The sequence below is a fragment of the Lactuca sativa genome, chromosome 4 (assembly GCF_002870075.4).
Source record: "Lactuca sativa cultivar Salinas chromosome 4, Lsat_Salinas_v11, whole genome shotgun sequence".
NCBI lineage: Eukaryota > Viridiplantae > Streptophyta > Magnoliopsida > Asterales > Asteraceae > Lactuca > Lactuca sativa.
The window spans coordinates 54,418,464-54,440,651 of NC_056626.2; positions in this window are offsets into that span (position 1 = coordinate 54,418,464).

Genomic DNA, 22,188 nt, shown 5'->3' on the forward strand with positions numbered 1-22,188 from the left:
ATGCATTGGGCAAGGCCCAATATGTGCTTTATATGTATTGTTTGGTATGTGGTAGTTTGGGGGAGCTCACTAAGCTTCGTGCTTACAGTTTCAGTTTTGGTTTCAGGTACTTCCGCAAGCAAAGGGAAGAGCTCGTGATGATGGCACCGCACACACCACAGCTTCAGTTTTTGTCCTGGGAGTTGATTTCGTTAGTCGATTCGTTTGGATACAGTTCTGATACAGTTTTCTTTCTCACAGTATTTTATCATGGTTTTTGAAACACGCGACGTATGATGTTGTTATGTGATACTTGGTTTCATGTTTTTGTTATGATAAAAATTGAAATTTTTGGGTCGTATTTTTGGGTTGTTTCAAGTTGGTATCAGAGCCTTGGTTTGAGGGATTCGGATACACCTCCGGGTGCATCTGAACTCAAACTAAGGGAAAGATAAAAAGATTTTCAAAATGAAAAATGTTTTCGAATGAAATTTTGAAAAGCACTTAGAAAGAAAGGAATTTTCAAACAAGATAAGGGTGTGGTGCATGCGATCAGCCGAGCTCAAGTAAGTACTCCCAAATTACCAATACAAGTTTTATTATCATGATTAATTGTTCTAGTTTCAGTAGAACAGCATGCTAGTATAGGACTAAGGATCTAGGAGGATGCCTTATGTGCCTACTATATGTGTTACAGCTTTATGAGAATTGCATGCTAGTATTGAGTAGACAATAGTAGGATAGCTTGTTTAGGTTATGCCTGGTAGCGCGAGTTTAGCATTGTATGCTAGTACAGTTTCTTGTTATGAGAATAGTTTTGCCTGAGTATGTTTCTTTTATCCGAATGCTGCTTGTTTTGTGCTTTGTGGGACTCTGAGTGGTGGGAGTTAGCCATTAGGTGAATACGTCACATCACATGTGAGCAGGGTTGAATAATCTCAGAGTGCTGGATTTGGCTCTATTGCGCAACTCTTGTTTGAGTCCAACCGTTGTAGGGACGAGTCTTTTACTCGAAGGATTATCCGAGCCTCATTGCATGTGATGGTATTCAGGTGGTGACTAATTAGCATTACAAGGAGGCCTTCAGCAGTTGAGGACTGGTTTGAGTGGAGTCAGAGATTTCCCTAGGGCAATCATAGGATGAGAGTAGCAGAGATCAGTAGTAGTAGAAGTGACTTGGTGGAGTCAAGGCAGTTCTTGAGGAAAGTACGGATAGATGTGGAAGGTAGTATGGGCCCGTACTACTGAAAGCAGAGGATCCGTACTCGATTCAAGGAAGGCCGAGACAAGACCAGGAAGCTAGTAGTAGTATCAATGATCCCTTGAGATATTTTAGTTTTTTGATGTTGCTATGATGTGTTTCAGAATGGTGGTTTCGCGTCCGAGGACAACAGCCGGCAGTGGAGGTGCTGGGGAGGGATCAGGATCAGGCTCGGGGGACGAGCGCATGGATGAGCAGACCAGAGAGTTTCTTTCTTCAGAGATTACTCGTATCATTTTAGAGCAGACTCCTGTGATCTTCGGTTCGATCAAGGAGGGTATCCTAGAGCTGATGGATGAGAGATTGGGCACCTTCCGTGCCGAGGTGGCGGCTATGATGGGGTCGCGTACACTTACATTCAGGGAGTTCAGGGCATGTGGAGCTCCAGACTATCATGGGGCGCGGGACCCCATAGCGAGTACTAGATGGTTGGAGGATGTGGCCAACGCGTTCCGCACTAGCAGGTGTCCCGAGGGGGACAAGGTCAGATTGGCGTCTTGTCTTCTGAAGGACAGGGCACGGGATTGGTGGGAGGAGGTCGGACATACCATTGGAGATGATGCAACGTTGGATGCCATGACCTGGGCCGATTTCTCTACCAGGTTTAGGGCGGAGTTTGCACCAGTTATTGAGGTGCAGCAGTTAGCCAGAGAGTTTCGGGACCTCACTCAGACTACAGAGACCGTGGTGGAGATCACCGCCAAGTTCAGGGAGAGGGCTCTTCTTGTTCCTCAGTATGCGGCCAATGAGGAAATGAAGAAGGCCCGTTATCATGAGATGTTGCGGAGCGATATCCGTCAGTTTCTGAGCCGGTCCAACTATAAAACGCTGGATGATATGATTGCTAGGGCTTGGGAGAGGGAGATTGATCTCGAGATGGAGAAGAAGAGGAAACCGGAGGCGGTTTCGGGTACAGGCAGTTTGGGCAAAAAGCCCAAGGTTTCTGATCACAGATCCAGGAGTCAGCAGAGCCACGGTCGATGTGGCAAGTGTGGGAGATTGCACGAGGGGGTGTGCAAGGCAGGGAGTTCCGGTTGCTATAAGTGCGGTCAGTCTGGGCATTTGAGCAGGGATTGTACAGCCCCTGCTACTGCCGTTGCAGCATCAGATCTGATTTGCTTTCAGTGCAATCAGAGGGGATATAAAAAGTCCCAGTGTCCGAGTTTAGCTGCAGTAGGGAAGGTGGCTGCACCTGCCCCTGCTACTTTGAGGATTATAGATGGTCGGCAGGGCCGAGCCGAGGCGCCAGTGGCGAAGAGTAGGGCGTTTCAGATGACAGCAGAGGAGGCGCGAGCGACTCCTGATGTGGTGACGGGTATGTATCTTCCCTTCATCTCTTTATTATTATTGATTGATTATTGCTTATGATTGTATGTTTTATATAGGGTCGTTCTCTGTGAGCGGCATTTCTGCTATGGTATTATTCGATTCGGGGGCTACCCGATCATTCGTATCGCTTGCGCTTAGCAAGAGATTTAGCAGAGCTCCAGGGGAGCTGGATTGTCCACTAGAGGTTGAGATAGCAGATGACAGGACCGTGAGGGTCGCCAGAGTGCATAGAGGGTGTTCTCTTCAGTTGTTTGACGAGCAGTTTTCGATGGACTTGGTTCCTATTCCCCTGCGAGGGAATAAGGTTATTGTGGGCATGGATTGGCTAAGCCCCAATGGGGCGGTGATTGATTGTGAGCTTCAGCTAGTGAGGGTTTGCACTCCCAGTGGGGGAGAGTTAGTGATTCAGGGCGAGAGGCCACAGCGCATACCGACCTTTTGTTATGCCGCAAGGGCGAGGCGCTATTTTCAGCAGGGTTGCGCTGGTTATGTAGCTTATGTCTTGGATGCCCGGGAGAAGGGCAAGACGACAGTTGATGATGTTCCAATAGTGCGAGACTTCCCAGATATGTTTCCCGAGGATTTACCGGGGATACCTCCTGAGAGGCAGGTTGAGTTTAGGATCGACCTGATTCCTGGTGCGGCTCCCATAGCCAAGGCACCGTATCGCCTAGCTCCCCCTGAGATGCAGGAGTTGTCTACACAGCTGCAGGAGCTGCTAGACAAGGGTTTCATTCGGCCGAGCAGTTCGCCTTGGGGAGCGTCGATCCTGTTTGTGAGGAAGAAGGATGGGTCGCATCGTATGTGTATAGATTACTGGGAGTTGAATAAGGTAACGGTGAAGAACCTGTTACCCACTTCCGAGGATAGATGATTTGTTTGACCAGCTTCAGGGAGCGTCTTGGTTCTCCAAGATCGATCTACGCTCCGGGTATCATCAGATGCGGGTTAGGGATGAGGATGTGTAGAAGACTGCTTTCAGGACCAGGTATGGTCATTATGAGTTTGTGGTGATGCCCTTTGGGCTCACCAATGCCCCAACCGCGTTCATGGATCTCATGAATCGCGTGTGTAGGCCGATGCTGGATCGGTCAGTGATAGTATTCATAGATGATATCTTGGTATATTCCAAGACGCAGGAGCAGCACGAGGAGCACCTGAGGGAGGTGCTAGAAGTTTTGAGGAGGGAGAAACTTTTCGCAAAGTTCTCCAAGTGTGAGTTCTGGTTGCGCGAGGTGCAGTTCCTTGGTCACCTCGTCAACCAGAAGGGTATTTTGGTGGATCCGGCCAAGATAGAGGCCGTGATGCAGTGGGAGGTCCCGAAGTCTCCATCTGAGATTCGGAGCTTCCTAGGGTTGGCAGGGTATTACCAGAGATTCATTCAGGATTTCTCCAAGATAGCAGTGCCGCTCACCCGACTGACCAAGAAGTCGGTGGTATTTCGTTGGGGGCCCGAGCAGCAGGCAGCATTCGAGACCCTTAGGCAGAGATTGTGCGAGGCTCCGATCCTTACCTTGCCAGAGGGAGTAGAGGACTTCGTAGTCTACTGTGATGCCTCAATCACAGGTATGGGAGCAGTGTTGATGCAGCGAGGCCATGTGATAGCTTACGGCTCGAGGCAGTTGAAGCCTCACAAGGCTAACTATCCTACCCATGATTTAGAGCTAGGGCGGTTGTGTTTGTCCTCAAGATTTGGAGGCATTATCTTTATGGGGTCCGTTGTACTATCTACACGGATCACAAGAGTTTGAGGTACCTTATGGATCAGCCGAGTCTGAACATGAGGCAGAGGAGGTGGTTGGATGTGCTGAAGGATTATGATTGTGAGATCCTTTACCATCCAGGGAAGGCCAACGTGGTGGCCGACGCCCTAAGCCGCAAAGTTTCGGCAGCCCCTATCAGAGATTTGTGTTTGAGGATGACAGTGATTACTCCGTTGTTGGAACGGATCAGGGAGGCTCAGGTTGAGGGCCTCAAGGAGGAGAGGCAAAAGTGTGAGAGGATAGTGGGTCGAGTATCTTCGTTTGTTTATGACAATCGGGGATTGCTGACACTTCATGGGAGAATGTGGGTACCGTACTGGGGTGGGGTACGGCAGGTGTTGATGGATGAGGCTCATAAGTCTCGATTTTCTATCCACCCAGGGGCGACGAAGATGTATAGAGATCTTCGACCCGATTATTGGTGGCCCTGCATGAAGCAGGATGTCGCTTGGTATGTTGAGAGGTGCCTGACCTGCAGGAAGGTCAAGGCGGAGCACCAGAGGCCTCACGGCAAGATGCAGCCGTTAGACATTCCCGTGTGGAAATGGGAGGACATCACCATGGATTTTGTCACCAAGCTTCCCAGGACCGCACGAGGAGTGGATTCGATATGGGTAGTAGTGGATCGGTTGACGAAGAGTGCTCATTTTATCCTGATCCAGGAGAGTATATCAGCAGAAAAGTTAGCCGATATCTATGTGCGTGAGATCGTGGCACGTCATGGAGTGCCGGTATCGGTAGTGTCAGACCGAGATGTTCGTTTTACATCCAGATTCTGGAAGCGGTTTCACGACGAGATGGGTACTCGTCTTCATTTCAGCACCGCTTTCCACCCTCATACGGACGGGCAAAGCGAGAGGACGATTCAGACTCTCGAGGACATGCTCAGGGCGTGTGTTTTAGACTTCAGTGGCAGTTGGGACACGTATCTTCCGTTAGCGGAATTTTCGTATAACAATAGTTATCATGCGAGCATTGATCGACCTCCCTTTGAGATGCTTTATGGGAGGAAGTGTAGGACCCCGATTTGTTGGGGCAAGGTCGGTCAGCGAGTCGTTGGGAGCACAAAGGTGGTGCTCAAGACGACCGAGTTGATTCAGCAGGTCCGTAGTAGACTGCAGACTGCACAGAGTCGGCAGAAGAGCTACGCCGACAGGAGGCGTTCAGACTTGAAGTTCCGGGTGGGCGATATGGTCCTCCTGAAGGTCTCACCCTGGAAGGGTGTCATCAGGTTTCGGAAGAGGGGCAAGCTGGGCCCCAGGTTCATTGGTCCCTTCAGGGTTTTGGCCCGAGTGGGTCGGGTTGCTTATCGGTTGGATCTTCCTGTAGAGCTTAGCCAGATCCACAACACTTTCCATGTGTCTCAGTTGAGGAAGTGTTTGGTGGATGAGTCAGCAGTTGTTCCCCTAGAGGATATTCAGGTTGATAGCAGCCTGAATTATATTGAGAGGTCGGTCGCGATTCTGGACCGGAAGACAAAGACCTTGAGGAACAAGGCAATTCAGTTAGTGAAGGTGCAGTGGAAACACCGGAAGGGGTCTGAGTGGACGTGGGAGGCTGAGGAAGAAATGAGAGAGCACTACTCGGAGTTATTTGCAGATTCAGCTGTAGCAGACTTCGAGGACGAAGTCTGAGACAAGTGGGGGAGAATTGTAACGCCCCATCTCTGGTATGTTGTTCCTGTGGCATTTATTTAAAAGTTTCATTGAGGGACTCGGCGAGTCTATGGCCTGACTCGTCGAGTAGGGTCGAGTTTTTGTGCACATGTTAGTCGGCGACTCGGCGAGTCCATATTCGGGACTCGGCGAGTCTGCCTGCCGGGAAGAAACCCTAAATCCCCGGGTTGCTCACTATTTAAGCAATTCTATGTGCCCCAAACTCGCCTCCTTCACCCTCAGAGAGCTGTGAGAAAACCCTAATCCATCCCTTATTGTTTTAAGTGCTTTTGTGTGTGGATTTTGAAGGCTTGAAGAAGAAGAAGAAGAAAGGAGCAAAGAGAAGAGGTGTAGAGCAAAGATCCAAGGGCAAAAGCAGAGTTCATTGAGGTATTTCTCGGATTCCTACTGTTTTATGCTTTAGACCTCCATTAGAACTCTTCTAGGGCTAGTTTGATGCATTTTCCAAGCCCTATAGTTGTATGGATGCCTTAATAGGTCGAGATATCCCTAGATCTGTTCATTTAGGAGTTGTAGAGCCCGGATCTATTGCCTTTTTGAAGATGCCTTGCATAAGAACCCTAGATCTAGCCTTTATTATGCTTTTTGAGCCTTATTATCTTCTTGGTCGCCTATGGGCACGTAAAGATAGAATCTTTACGTGCTAATCGAGTTAAGGAAGCCCATATCTATAAGTTTCAGACGCTGGATTCAAGCAGAATCGAGTTTAGAGTAGCTGAATGGATGTGACTCGGCGAGTCGGAAGAACGGCTCGGCGAGTCAAGTCGCGAGTCCCGTTTTTCCCCTTTTTTGAGTGATGTCGAGTGGAAGCCTGTGAGTAGTAGAGTGGACTCAGTGAGTTGGAGGGCAGACTCAGTAATGGAGGGACTCGACGAGTTGTTCATACAACTCGGCGAGTCCAAGGCAATCTTCTTAGCTCAAGAACAACTCGTCGAGTTGTTCATATGACTCGGCGAGTCGGATGAAGATTGTCTGAGTTCTTGGATCGAGAGGGTACTCGTCGAGTCGATGCCATACTCGACGAGTAGCCACGAGTAGGGTTGAGAAGTGAAACTAGAGACTCGGCAAGTTGGCGGCCCAACTCGGCGAGTCAGGTCAACTGTGGGTTGACTTTGACCGAGAGAGTTGACTTTGACCAAGGGTAAAAGAGTCATTTTACCCCAGTGCAGTGTTTAGCATTTGATTGAGTGTGTTTATGGACTTGTAGCCGGGGAGATACCGGAGCAGCAACAGTTAGCTTCCAGAGCCATTCACACAGCAGCCAGTTCACGAGGTGAGTTTCCTTTCAGTAGGAACGGGTCTACGGCCACAATGCCGGCCCGTTTAGTTAGCAGTAGTCCCGGACTTTAGTCCGATGCAGTAGTTAGAGTGCTTGATGTCTTTGTGATTCAAGCATGTTTGTGTTATGTGTTCCGGACTCTGTTCCGATGCAGTATGCAATATATGTGTTTATATTAGTTGATATGTGTTATGCTATGCCATGAACAGCCAGTTCCAGACTTCGGTCCGATGCAGGGGACAAGGTCCCAGTCAGTTCCGGACTTCGGTCCGATGCAGCTAGTTCCAGACTTCGGTCCGATGCAGTCAGTTTCGGACTTCGGTCCGATGCAGTTAGTTCCGGACCCCGGTCCGATGCAGGGGACAAGGTCCCAGTCAGTTCCGGACTTCGGTCCGATGCAGCTAGTTCCAGACTTCGGTCTGATGCAGTGGGCAAGGCCCAATATGTGCTTTATATGTATTGTTTGGTATGTGGTAGTTTGGGGGAGCTCACTAAGCTTCGTGCTTATAGTTTCAGTTTTGGTTTCAGGTACTTCCGCAAGCAAAGGGAAGAGCTTAGGATGATGGCATCGCACACACCACAGCTTCAGTTTTTGTCCTGGGAGTTGATTTCGTTAGTCGATTCGTTTGGATACAGTTCTGATACAGTTTTCTTTCTCACAGTATTTTATCATGGTTTTTGAAACACGCGACGTATGATGTTGTTATGTGATACTTGGTTTCATGTTTTTGTTATGATAAAAATTGAAATTTTTGGGTCGTATTTTTGGGTTGTTTCAATATATATATATATATATATATATATATATATATATATATATATATATATATGTACACACACACACACACACACACATATATATATATATATATATATATATATATATATATATATATATTTATATGTATTTTGTTTATATAGCTGTCATTTATTCTTATACTACTTTTGTTACATTGATTGGGTTTAGGGACATCCGAAAGTCGCTTCTTTGAAAACCGTCCCATTATTGTTTCCAGAGCTTTGTGCAAAACTATTTGATGGAAATAGTGCCTCTAATAATCTTATCTATGCCACATCCCAAACACCATGAGACATGGATCATCTTCTTTCCATTTCGCACCACTACAGCTAATGGACACCCCTTCTATTAACATAGATGAGGATTATTACTTTTCCAATAATACTAGTGAGCCTTTTACTCAGCCACCACCTTCTGCTGCTTCACCTTCTGTTGATTCACCTTTTACTACTTCACCTTCTAGTAACCCCAACAAAAGGGCTAAAACCTTAATTCCTAGGCCTCGAGCTCCTAGTGCCTCACCCGATCCACCTTCTAGTGCCTCACCTAAAGCTTCTATTACTGCTGATGATTTAGCATTGGAGATGCAAAAAGCTCTACGACATTTGACTCAAGTGCCAACAATTCCCCAATGTTTAGAGAAGCTAGAGTTGCTCGATTTAGGCCCAATAGACCACCCTCTACGATTTTCTGCTTATCATATTTTTGGAGGCACCATGAATATGAGAGAGATGTGGGTAAATTTGCCTAATGATGCACATATATTAAGTGGATGGATCGAGATGAAAACTACAAGTTTAGGAGTATTGAAGGATGCAAAGATTGTCCGTTAACTTTACATATTTGAATTGTTTTGGTTGTAATTGCATGTATTGGAACTATGTGGTTATGTTTTTGGTTATTTGGTACTTGAATGTTATTTGTAGTATTTGTATTTGAATTTTATGTTATTTTGGTACTTGAATCTTATGTTATGTTATTTGTTACTTGAGTTTTATTTTATGTTATTTGGTACTTGAATCTTGTGTTATGTTTTTATGTTATGTTATTTGGTACTTGAGTTTTATTTTATGTTATTTGGTACCTGAGTTTTATGTTTTGTTATTTGTTACTTGTGTTGATTAATAGGTTCCTAACGGATCACGACAAAAAATTACTTCTCATAATTTTAATGTACTTGTACATCCGCTACTTTTGGAAGATAGGTGTGAAACGAGTACGGGACAACGATTCAGAAATGACGGGACATAATTTTACGTTAGAGTTACTTCACCGTAATCCTCTACAATATGTTGAAGTACTACGCATGTCTCGTGAATCATTTGTCAGACTGTGTGCGCATTTTAGAGTAAATTACGCGTTAAAGGATAGAAAACATGTATCTGTTGAGGAAAAGATGATTATGTTTTTGATGATGATCGGTCATAACCAACGATACGTGATTATCAAGCAAAGATTTCAACACTTAAAGCAAACAATTCATAAATTTTTTCATGAAGTGTTGGACAAAATGTTGCTTTTCGCACATGAGATTATAGTACCAACTTCTTTTAATCTGAATCCAAACATTCCGGGACATAATAGGAGGCTACGACGGGTATTCAAAGGAGCCGTTGATGCACTTGATGACACTTTGATACATGTTGTTGTCCCTGCAGACAAACAATATTTATATAGAAGCAAGGGAAAATACGATTGTTACCAAAACATATTGGCAATATGTGCCTCAACATGATGTTTATGTTTGTTGTGGCCGGTTGGGAAGAGATAACACATGATTCTAGAATTTTATCAGAAGCATTAGCAAATCCACATGCACCATTCTCGTTTCCACCATCAGGTAAATTTATGGTTATTTAAATACTTTTACTTTAGTTTGAAAAATAAATGATTTTTTTTATAGATAAGTATTATCTTTGTGATGCCGCCTATGCTTGGAGATTTCCATCGAAGATGTGCATTAACGAATAAAGAAAAATTTAACCATGCACACGCAAAACTTCGGAATGTCATCGAGCGTGCTTTTGGTGTCTTGAAAACACAGTTCCATATATTGAAGAGGATGACACCATTCTCGTTGGTTACACTACGGAACATTACCCTTGCATGTTTCGCGCTTCATAATTTTATAAGAAGAGAGGAACTACGTGATGAGTATTTTGCACGAGATGATGAACCAAATGTCTCGGTTCGGAATAACAGTGCAGTCATTGATAATGATGAAGATGAGATTCCAACACATGGTACTACAGGGACCGTGAATATATGACCCAGTTACGATGTGACAACCCGTAATTTATTCCGTCGCTGTAAACCATTTCCGTTAATAAACATTTATTTTTATTAAAATTTTCCGTTAATTTTTAGATTAGGTAAATAAATTAATGTTTTTATTTTTATCTTCTTAAGTGCCGGGACAGAATAAAAACACGTCAAAACACCCTCAATAATTATTTGGAAAAAGTTTTAGTAACACCTAAGTCGGGTTACGACAAATTAATCGAGTAAAATTTTAAACCCCGTTTAACGTCGGTATTGGGTGGATTCCCACTTGGCCACAAACTCAAACCATATATAAAGTTGAGAAGACTTCATTTGAACTTTTTCCACCTCCTCATAACTTTCTCTCTCTACTCTCTCTCTAAAACTTGAGTTTGGATCCAAAAACACTTCTTCAAGCTCCAAAATCGTAAGTAATCTATCCTAGTTTGTTGTTTAACTTGTTAAGCATGCAAATCTATGTAGAAATCACCCAAAACTCTCAAAATCATGTGTTTACGGTTTGGGAACACCTCCCAAAACCGTAAACTCCCTTAAAGGGGTTTTGAAGTCCCAAAACCCTTCCAAATCCTTTCTAGTGTTTAGCAAAGACTTAAGGACTTGCATGTACGAGCTTAGAACACCAAAATCATGTCATTTGAGTAGCAAACATGACGGTCCAAGAACATTCTTGAACCATAAACACCCCTTCATAGACCGTAAACACCTTTTAAGGTGTTAAATTGCCCCTTAAACACCTCCAAAAGCTTCCATGAGTGCATAGAACCTTGTATTCCTTCATGTGATGCACCAAAACATGCCCAAATGAGAAAAACATGAGTTTACGGTTTGGGAAGGTCTCCCAAAACCGTAAGCACCTCCAAAGGGTGTTTAAGTGCCCTTAACACCTTGTATGGTTTAGATTTGGGTCTAGAACTTTGTATGCTTAACCTACAACCACCAAAACACATGAAAAATGGACAAACATGAGTTTACGGCCGTAAACTCATGTGTTTACGGTAGTAAACTCCCCAAGGGTCCTTCAAGAACCATAAACCCCTTTTCCAAGGTCAATTCAAGTCCCGATCACTTCCTAAGCCTTTGATTCAACCTTAGAACCCTCCCTTGTGCATTGTAAGACCTTTAAACACCCAAGAAAACACCACCCATGAGTTTACGGCCGTAAACTCATGGGGGATATGGTCTTTTGGGCTGTAAACACCCTAAGGGTCTGCTCTTGAAGAATAAACTCCTTATCTAGGTCCTACACACCCTTAGATGCAACCCGGATCATTCCTAACACTTGAGATAAAGTGTTTTCGCGCCTCGAAGTGTATTTTCTTACTTAATTAGTAGTTCAACGTCTAATTAGATACAATTATGTATCTACTTATGTTACATAGGAACCTCGCGCGTGTTCAAGCCCCGAACTGACACTTAGTATCCTAACCGGCACATTTCTCGTCTGGTGAGTTCATACCCCAACATCATTTTCCGTGTTTTTCATGTTTTCAGGGGGAGAATACAAGCAAAAGTACAAGGAAACTTGTACTCAAAACTTATTATTTTGTATGAAGTGTTACATGTTTAGTATGCTTTTAACACTAAAATCCGTATTAACCAACCGTTTAACTTGCAGAGCTAGTTTTCAAACTAATTGTGAAACTTATTATAAATTGTTATATTTTATATTTCACGAAGGATTTCATGCCATTCATAAAACTGGATTTTTCCATATTATTACTTGTAAATTCGTTATTCTTAAGATTGGAGACACGTCCTCTGAAACACTCCACAGAGATACGCGAGTGGAGGACCGCCCCTGTAACCAGAATCTCCTGGAGGGAGAACGTGACTTGAGTGTATAGATCTATATGGGACTGACTACCCTGCACCTTGCTGCTAGCTACAGTGGGACCGACAGGTCTACGGGTGACAAAAGTCATAAATGATATTAGCCCCGTTACGCGCCATATCTAGTTTATCGTATGGTTATGGAACTCGCAACTTAGATAATGGAGATTTACTCTTAAGTAATAATGAACCTAGTGAACTAATAACATAAGAATTAGTTTACTACCTACTTATTAGTTTTATATACGTGTTAAAACTAATGAACTTTCCAAGGATAACTAAACTTTTAGGGAAACTTTACTTAACATTGCAAGTATGGTAGATACTTGTACTTTTCATTCCGGATCGATAATCAATTACCTACATTTAAGGAAAATAAGGGTTTTTCCTGGGATAACTTAACTTGACTTGTCATAAACAGACTGTTTAACAAATGGATAACCAGACTTCTTTTATAAGAAAATATGAGATTTTCTTGGGAAATAACTATTTGCAAACTTAAAGGAAAATTTTCTTTCACAGAAACAAACCGCTTATGAACTCACTAGCTTTATGCTGATATTTCTAAAACTGCTTGTATTCTCAGGTCGACATTAGACAGGTAACCCACTTTCTTTTGGAGAAGATGGAGCGTATAGAAGTCTCGTCTTTACTTTTGATATACTGATGTATATATAAAACATGTATTACTTTGCTTTCAAACAAATGTAATTTTCCTATGTAATGTAATGGTTGTGTTTACTATGCTTACTATGTACATTAGTTGTGATACTTTACATGACGTCCTCCGCCCCCGAACGTTTCCGCCATCGGTTTCGGGGTGTGACATACGAGATGAAATTGCCGAACAATTGATGCAAAATATGGAATGAGAATTATTAAAGTTTGGTTGTATGAATTTTATTTAAAAATGCTACTGTAAGACTAATTTGGTTGTATGAATTTTTTTTGAATGTTTTAAGACTATAATTATTAAATTTTCAGTATTAGAAAATTATTTCGGTTTATTAAATCACTTTATTTCAAATTTTTTAATATCTGCAGCCTGCACTTGTTAAAAAAATAAACACGCTTTTTATTACAATCTGCATCCGTTTGGTCTACCTCTTCTGCTGCAGAGAGTTGCAGAGGTGGTTCACAAACTTCATACATTTTCATTTCGAAAAAACAAACAACACCTTAGCCACGTTAATTTATACAAATATGTTCCTTGCGTTTCTTAACATGTAGCTTTACAAGGTCTTGTCATATCTCATATCTGAAGCCTAATGGTGTTAGTAGGATAAATATACATGAACTAAAACCTGAATGAAATATTTATATTTTAGATATAACTTAATTTCTATATAATATCTTATTGATGTTAAGGGTGTGTTTGTGATTACTTTTTAAACTTAAGAAGTCTTTTTTATAAAAAAAACTTTTTGCAAAAGAAATTTTATAAAAGAAGGTTTTTAAAACGTGTTTGATTTGATTTTTAAGACTTTTAAATGACATAAGCCAAAAATCACAAAAAAACATGATTTCATGAGTTTTGAAAAATCATTTTTTTGTTATCGGCAAAAAACTGTTTTAAAAAGAACTTTTATACTTACCAAAAATCTTTTGGACATTTTTTAACTTTTTAGAAAAATTAAAAATCCAAAAATCATTTTAGAAAAAAGATGCCAAACACCCTATGTCAATATATGCATATGTAACTCTTACACATTCAAGAGTTTGCTCTTTTCATTGGTTGCTATTGCTAACATTGTTACACATGCAAACAAACTCTACCCTCTCCTTAATGCGTCTCAAGCTAATTTCAACAATCTTGATGTTCCAACAAACTCGTATGGTTTTTATTAAAAAAATTAAATTTCAATAATAAAAATGTATTTGCAAATTTATAGTAAATTACTTAGCATTTTTTTGTTAAATTTTACCAACATGGTTAATAATATAACCCGAAAAACTGAAAGTAAAAAAATCGATAATTTGGGTTTTCTAGAGTAAAAAACATTTTTAAAATTTGATTTCAGTTTTAGTAAATAAACACGTACGGAGCGGAACCATGTTCACCTTTATATGAAAGGGTTCTACGTTAAAATGGTCAAGCGAGCCGAAAAGATTCCGAACTTGCGGATATTTGGAAGATAACATGATATGATAATATGTAAATGTAACTTTCTCACCACCATATTAACCAACCAAGAAAGGGTCATATGCCCAACGTCATATCCAAGAAAAAAGATAAATAATTATATTATTATATAGTCTAAAATACAATAATTTTTTCACACAAACTTCATCTACTAAAAAATATTCTAATATCTTGTTTTGTAAAGTCTTCTCCGATTGAAAGAACAATAAGATAGAACAAATGCTAAAATAAATTACTAGGTGTGAAATTCATGTTGACTCTTTTAAATTTTAAAGGTTATATTTTTAGATTTAGTTAAATAAGTTAAAAATCTAGATAATTGTTCGAAGTTTAAAAAATTACACATTATTTGTCATATTTCACAATTTTAAGACTTTAGGGTTTTTGTTTTGTTAATTTTACTTTAATATTATATATAACACAAATTAAAATTAAATATATATGTAAACATGCTTGTCAGATTGATACTATGTCACAAAATTCTATTATAACTCAAACGTAATTAATTAAACATGTTAGATCAACCTGAAATGTTTTAATTATTAGAATATAAAATATCAATCAAACATAATAATTTTAAGTTGTGTTGATGGATTAGATCGATTTTTGGCATCTTTATATAAGATAGTTGAATATCTTATCTCAATTCTAATCTCCCTATTCTAATAAGAATAGTTTTAATCTCCTTTTGATATGCGTCATCCTATTAAGTATCTTAATTAATGCATATTTTATTCTTCTTTTGTCATGTGTCATTAGAGGTGGCAAAAACTGACACGACATGAAACCCGACACGAAATAAACGGGTTTGGGTAAGATATTTCAACCCGTTTAAATAAACGGGTTGACACGACACGACACGAAAAATTAAATGGGTAAGGTTAGGGTTGAGAATTTCAACTCGAAAATGACCCGTTTATTTATATGCAAGTTTTTTGAATTATTTAAATAAACTAGAAAGATACAAAACCAAAACCATAAGTAAAAGAAAACCTTCGAATTGAGTCATTTTGTAATGTTGAAATGATTTAGTCATCGAGATAAAGAATTCATTTCAGTTTTTTCATTCTCTCCCAAATTACCCAGTCTCTTTCACAACTTTCACATCCTCATGACCTTGTCATCCCCTCCCCAACTCACACTCTTTTAATTTTGTCATCTAAACATGCTATGACTTCATCTATTCTGCCTCCAAACTATTAGTTTTTCCTTTTCGCCTACCCAACTCCTACTCTTTCAACATGCTCAATCTTTTAACCTCACATGACACGACATATTTCATGGTATAGCCCTAACCCGAAACCCGACACGAACTCGACACGAAAATAAATGGGTTGACACGACACGACACGTTAATTAAATGGATCGGGTTAGGGTCAAGCACTTTCAACCCGTTTAGTGTTTCGACACGACACGACACGATTGCCACCTCTATGTGTCACCCTATTAGGCCTCCTAATTAATGCATATTTTATTATTCTTTTGTCATGTGTCACCCTATTAGGCCTCCTAATTAATGCATACCACTTGTCAGCCTATTAATTCTTCATTTCAAATTTCAAATTTTAAATTTTCCACTCTAATTACATTAAATTAATAACATGAGAATAAAAATTAAAATAAAATTAATACAAATTATAAGGTGTTATAATTTCACATATTTATTTAAATTAACGATTATAGCTTTATATAACTAAAAAAATATATCTTAATTAATAATTTATTTAAAATAATTGATTAATAATTTTGAATTCTCACTATAAAAGTTTAACTAATTTTGTAACTGTGGTTTCCACGAGTTATAAACTAGTAAATGAATATGTTTATTCTCCTATTGACAAATGTCATACTATTAGAACTCCTCATTAATATTATATGTTACTTATCATGTCATTTGTCAACCTATTAATTATCAATTTCAAATTTCAAATTTTAAATTTCTCACTCTAATTACATTAAATTAATAATTGATTCTCAATTTTAAATTTTAATTTTTTTCATTCTAATTATATTAAATTAATAACATTAGATTAAAAAAATAAAATAAACTTAATACAAATTATAAGGTGATATAACTTCACATATTTATTTAAATCAACGATTATTATTTTATATAACTAAAAAATATCTCTTAAGTAATAATTTATTTAAAACAATTGATTAATAATTTTGATTTTTTAATGTAAGGGTTTGATTAATTTTATAACCGCGGTTTTTACGGGTTATAAAGTAGTATGTTATAAAAATATTTATGTTTTACAAAAAGCAGCATTTTATAACTAACATCAAAGGCAGATCTATTATAGTGTCCGAGGTGGTCTGGATTACCCTTAAATTTTTTGGTCAAATTTAATGTTTTTTTATATATATAGACGCCATACAACACCTAAAACATAGTTACGCAACCCTTAAGTTAAACTCTAAAGTCTATAAGGGTATTTTTTGTGCAGCCTCTTATTTTATTTTTTTATTCTCATCCTCAGTAAAATGTTTCGTAAAACTTAAAATTGTCATTTTACTGACGTAAGGAAAACTATTTTAATTTGCTAAAAACTAAAGAACTTTACAAAGTTGCATGTAGTGGAAGATTGTTTTTTCATAAACATAAAATGCACCCTTCCATTTTGGTCTTTTTAGTAAGAAGATGATTATAAGATGGATGAGAAGAGTATTATATTGCTTCCATTTTGGTCTTTTTATATAAGAAGATGATTAGTAAGGGGCTGTTTGGCAGGATCTGAATTTTTAGATCTGAATTTTTAAGAGGTCTGAATTTATAAGAGGGTCTGAAATTTTAAGAGCTGAATGTTTAACATGCTGTTTGGTTGAGACCTTTGAATTCTTCTGCTGAATTATTAAAATAACCATTTTACCCTTCTGTTTTATTTTTTATTAAATTCAACTGTTTATTTAGAAAATAACCTAATAAAAATTCTTAATTATGTATTAAAAAAATATATAAACACCATATAAAATCCAAATTTAGCATAAATCAAAATTAAACACAAATCTAAATCAAGCACAAATATTTTTAAATCCACAATATCATACTAAAATCCAAATAAAATCCTACAAATTTAATTTCACCCCAATTGATTCGCAATCTGGTCATGTAAATTATCTATGTATTCATTTCCTTGTGAACCCCATTCCATAAACGTGTACGTTTTCGCCATCATTCTGTCCCCCTTGTGCTTGAGCATTGTTCTCCTCGAACGCCATAAATAACTCATCATGAATATCGCATTTCCTTATGAAATTGTGGACTGCAAAACAAGCAACTACTATATCTCTTTGCATTGAAAAATGAAAAGGAGCCATTCGTTTTAGGATTGAGAATCTCGCCTTCAAAACACCGTAAGCACGTTCAATAACATTTCTGAGTTGCGCATGTGCTTGATTGAATTTTTCTTCCTTAGTTAACGGACGTCGCCGTCGATAATCGGCTAACCAATACCTCGTGTTGCGGTAAGGAGTCATAAATCCACGAGTGTTGGTGTATGCAGTATCGCAAAGGTAATATGTATCTGTACACATAAGTGAAGGAAATATTATATATAGAAATTTAATATCGTATTTTAGAATAAACTTAAAAAGAATTAAAAACCTGGAGGAGGGAACGGAAAGCCTGAAGTCGGGTTACATGCAACTTCTTTCAAAACTCGCGAATCATGTGTTATACCCTCCCAACCGACCCATACGAATGTGAACATCATATCAAAATCACAAATTCCTAAAACATTTTGAAAGCATTCACCTTTTCCTCTTCCCCTATAGCGATTTTGTTGATCAGCAGGCATGACTGCATGTACAAGAGTTCCATCTAGCGCACCTATTGCTCCAGGAAATATTTTTTTAGCTTACGATGCCTCTCTGAGGAATTCACGGTTGCATTAGAATTCGTTGGCACTATAACTTCTTTTGCAAAAATCATCATTGCATTTAACACCTCATGAAAGCATCTATGAACTGTTTCTGTGGAGTGTTGAAACCTTCGTTTGATAATCCTGAACCGTTTATTATGTGCTATAGTTGTCAAGAACATAGCCATCTTTTCTTCAACGCTCATATGCCTACTACTTTGCAACCAATTGTTTCGTCTAAAATGATTGCATAAAAGTACATATGCTTCACGTGAAAGACGCATCAGGTCATGACATTGTGTAGAAGTTCCATGTAACAATTCTTGTGTATGATGATGACCACTCATTTCTGAGTCATTATCAATTGCCCTTCTAATTCTGTTGGATGCTAGATTCAACCAATAGCAACATAGTAACATGAAAAATGCAATTTCTTCATCCGAATCCATAAACAATCTGTTGTTTTAAAAATACATAACAATTATATTAACACCATATAACATAAAAATTCATCCAAAACATCAAGTCATTCATATCATATAAAAATCTAGCAATGCAAAACATCAAGTAATCCAAAACATCAAGTAATCCAAAACATCAAGTCATTCATGTCAAGTAATCCAAAAAAACCCATCTAGTTCAAACCAAACATCAAGTAATCCAAAAAAAACCATCTATTTCAAACCAAACATCTAGTTATCCAAAAAAAAAACCATCAAAACATTCAAAAAATCTACTTAGCGAAACATTCCATAATGTGTTCCAACAGTCTTGACCCAATTCTCACAAATAGTTGGATCAATGGTTAACCACACGTGCTTCTTATCCGCACCTTCACCAAAAAGAGCAACAATAGTAGTGTATCTTGGATCAAATATTCCCCATCCTAACTTGTCCAATTTTTCCATACATGCATCCAAATTTGAAAAAGAATGCTTTTCCACAAATATTTTAGCAACTGTGGCAATATCTTCACCGATTTCAAGCAATCTTGAATTGGATGCATCTTTACCCTTATCTTTACTTTTATTTTGACTCTTTTCCGTATCTGTAGTCTTTTGTTTTTTTGATTGAGCATATGACTCGTCACTGAGACCTACAGTTTCTTGTTGAGTGCAATCGATGTCATCAAAGTCATGCAAACTATAGTGGCTTGACTCTTGAGTAGGACGGGGAAGGGTGAAAGTTGGTCCCCAACTATTTATGCATGTCATAGTTGCGCCTTCAAACAACTGTGTGCAAAGGTCGGGGTAGGGTAGTGACGTGCATTTCAAAGAATCCACATGTTTGTTTGACTCTTTGGAAAAAATATTTTATTACTTAAACATGATAATATGTTTTTATAACTAAAAAAAAAAATACCTTCGATTCTAGTTCCCATTCTTCTTTGGAAAGGTTGAAGGTATTGGTTGTTGAATTGTACACGTTGCCGGTTTTGTTTTTTAACTTCAAAAAAGCACCAAACTTTGACTTTAGGTAGTCATAGCGATTCTTCATTTGTTTTTGGTCCGCAATAAAGTTGTGTTCCATTTTAAATTTTCAACTACATTCCTCCAAGATAATGCTTTCAAACTACTCCCTTCCCGACCATTCACCGTAACTTCACGTAAACAAGCTTCTAGAAACGTTTTTTTCTACACCTTCAACCTTCCAGCTAATCCTATCCTTTTTTTTTCTCCCATTTCTTTGATCAATTCAACAAAAAAATGCATGTTTTAACAAGAAGTTAAACATTGCAAAAACACATTTTCAACAACAATTTAAGCAACATAAAGACACCTTGTCAACAACTATTTCAACAAAACAAGTGTATAATTTCATGATATAAGCAAGAATATATATGATTTCACTGTAACATCAAACATAAATATGGATATTTCATGATAACAACAACAAAACTAATGCACATTGTCAACAACTATTTCAACAAAACAAGTGTAAAATTCAATAAAACTTATGGATATTTCATGATATAAGCAAGAATATATAGGATTTCACTATAACATCAAACACAAATATGGATATTTCATGATAACAACAACAAAAATAATGCATATTTTCAACAACTACAACATTTCAACATAATACTCAACTATACAAACAGTAAACATAAAATTTAGAGTATAAAAAAATCAAACATAATATCAAAAATCCAACATCAACATTTCATCATATTCCTTAAACACATTCACATTCGATCATATAACATCAAAGTTGAGCATATAACATCAAAATCAAGCCTAACATCAAATATTGATTTTGATTGAACAAATCAGAAAGTAATAGCACAACAATTTCGTTTTTGGTTTTCAATTTTGAGAGGGAACAAGGAAGAAACAGAATAAGACCAATGAATTAGAGGGGAAAAAAGAATGAAACAGAAAGAAGAGGAGGCGGAAGATACATAGTATACCTGTTGCGGTCGGATGGAGATGGAGACGGAAGATAAGCACCGTCGGGAGCAGGGGACGCAAGCAGATGCGAAGAATATAGCGAATACCTGTCGATGATTGCGCCGGAGGAAGGATTCGTCGACGATTGCGTTCGTCGATGAGAAGAATACAACGACGCAAGCAGATACAAAGTGAACAAAGAAGAGGAGGCGGTCGATGACTCGATGTGTTTAGGGCAAATTAGGAAGCGTCGCTTTTTTATTTTTTTTATTTTTCAGACTTCATTTGATATCTGAAAAAATAAGAGACATCTTTTAGTTTAAGAGGTAAAAAATAATACTCAAACAAACACTATGAATCTGGAATTTTAAGACATTACCTCTTAATTTTGCAATTAAGAGGTAAACAAACGGGACCGTGGTTTCCACGAGTTATAAACTAGTAAATGAATATGTTTAACTAATTTTGTAACCGTGGTTTCCATGAGTTATAAACTAGTAAATGAATATGTTTATTCTCCTATTGACAAATGTCATACTATTATAACTCCTCATTAATATTATATGTTACTTATCATGTCATTTGTCAACCTATTAATTATCAATTTCAAATTTCAAATTTTAAATTTCTCACTCTAATTACATTAAATTAATAATTGATTCTCAATTTTAAATTTTAATTTTTTTTCATTCTAATTATATTAAATTAATAACATTAGATTAAAAAAATAAAATAAACTTAATACAAATTATAAGGTGATATAATTTCACATATTTATTTAAATCAATGATTATTATTTTATATAACTAAAAAAATATCTCTTAAGTAATAATTTATTTAAAACAATTGATTAATAATTTTGATTTTTTAATGTAAAAGTTTAATTAATTTTATAACCGTGGTTCTCACGGGTTATAAAGTAGTATGTTATAAAAATATTTATGTTTTACAAAAAGCAGCATTTTATAAGTAACATCAAAGGCAAATCTATTATAGTGTCCGATTTAATGTCTTTATATATATATATATATATATATATATATATATATATATATATATATATATATATATATATATATATATATATATATATATATATATATATATATATATAGACGCCATACAACACCTAAAACATATTTACGCAACCCTTAAGTTAAACTCTAAAGTCTATAGGGGTATTTTTTGTGCAACCTCTTATTTTATTTTTTATTCTCATCCTCTATAAAATGTTTCGTAAAACTTAAATTTGTCATTTTACTAATGTAAGGAAAACTATTGTAATTTGCTAAAAACTAAGACTGTATTGTACGGGCAACCAAAAAAAACACCGTTGAGGCATAAAGCGTTGTGAGACAAATTTTAGGGGTGGTGTTCCAACTCACAACGTTGTTGTGAGGCAAGATTAAAGAAGAAAAAACAGAAGAAATTGGGGAAGAAACGCCCCGTTTCATCCGGTGGTAATGAGCACAGATTGTAACACGACAAGAAGCAACGAGTAGGAGGGGCGGTGTTCCCTCCGTTACGACCGCGTTGTGGCCATCCACGTCAGCCACTTCGTTTCTCGTTGTGGCCCATACCGATCGGTCT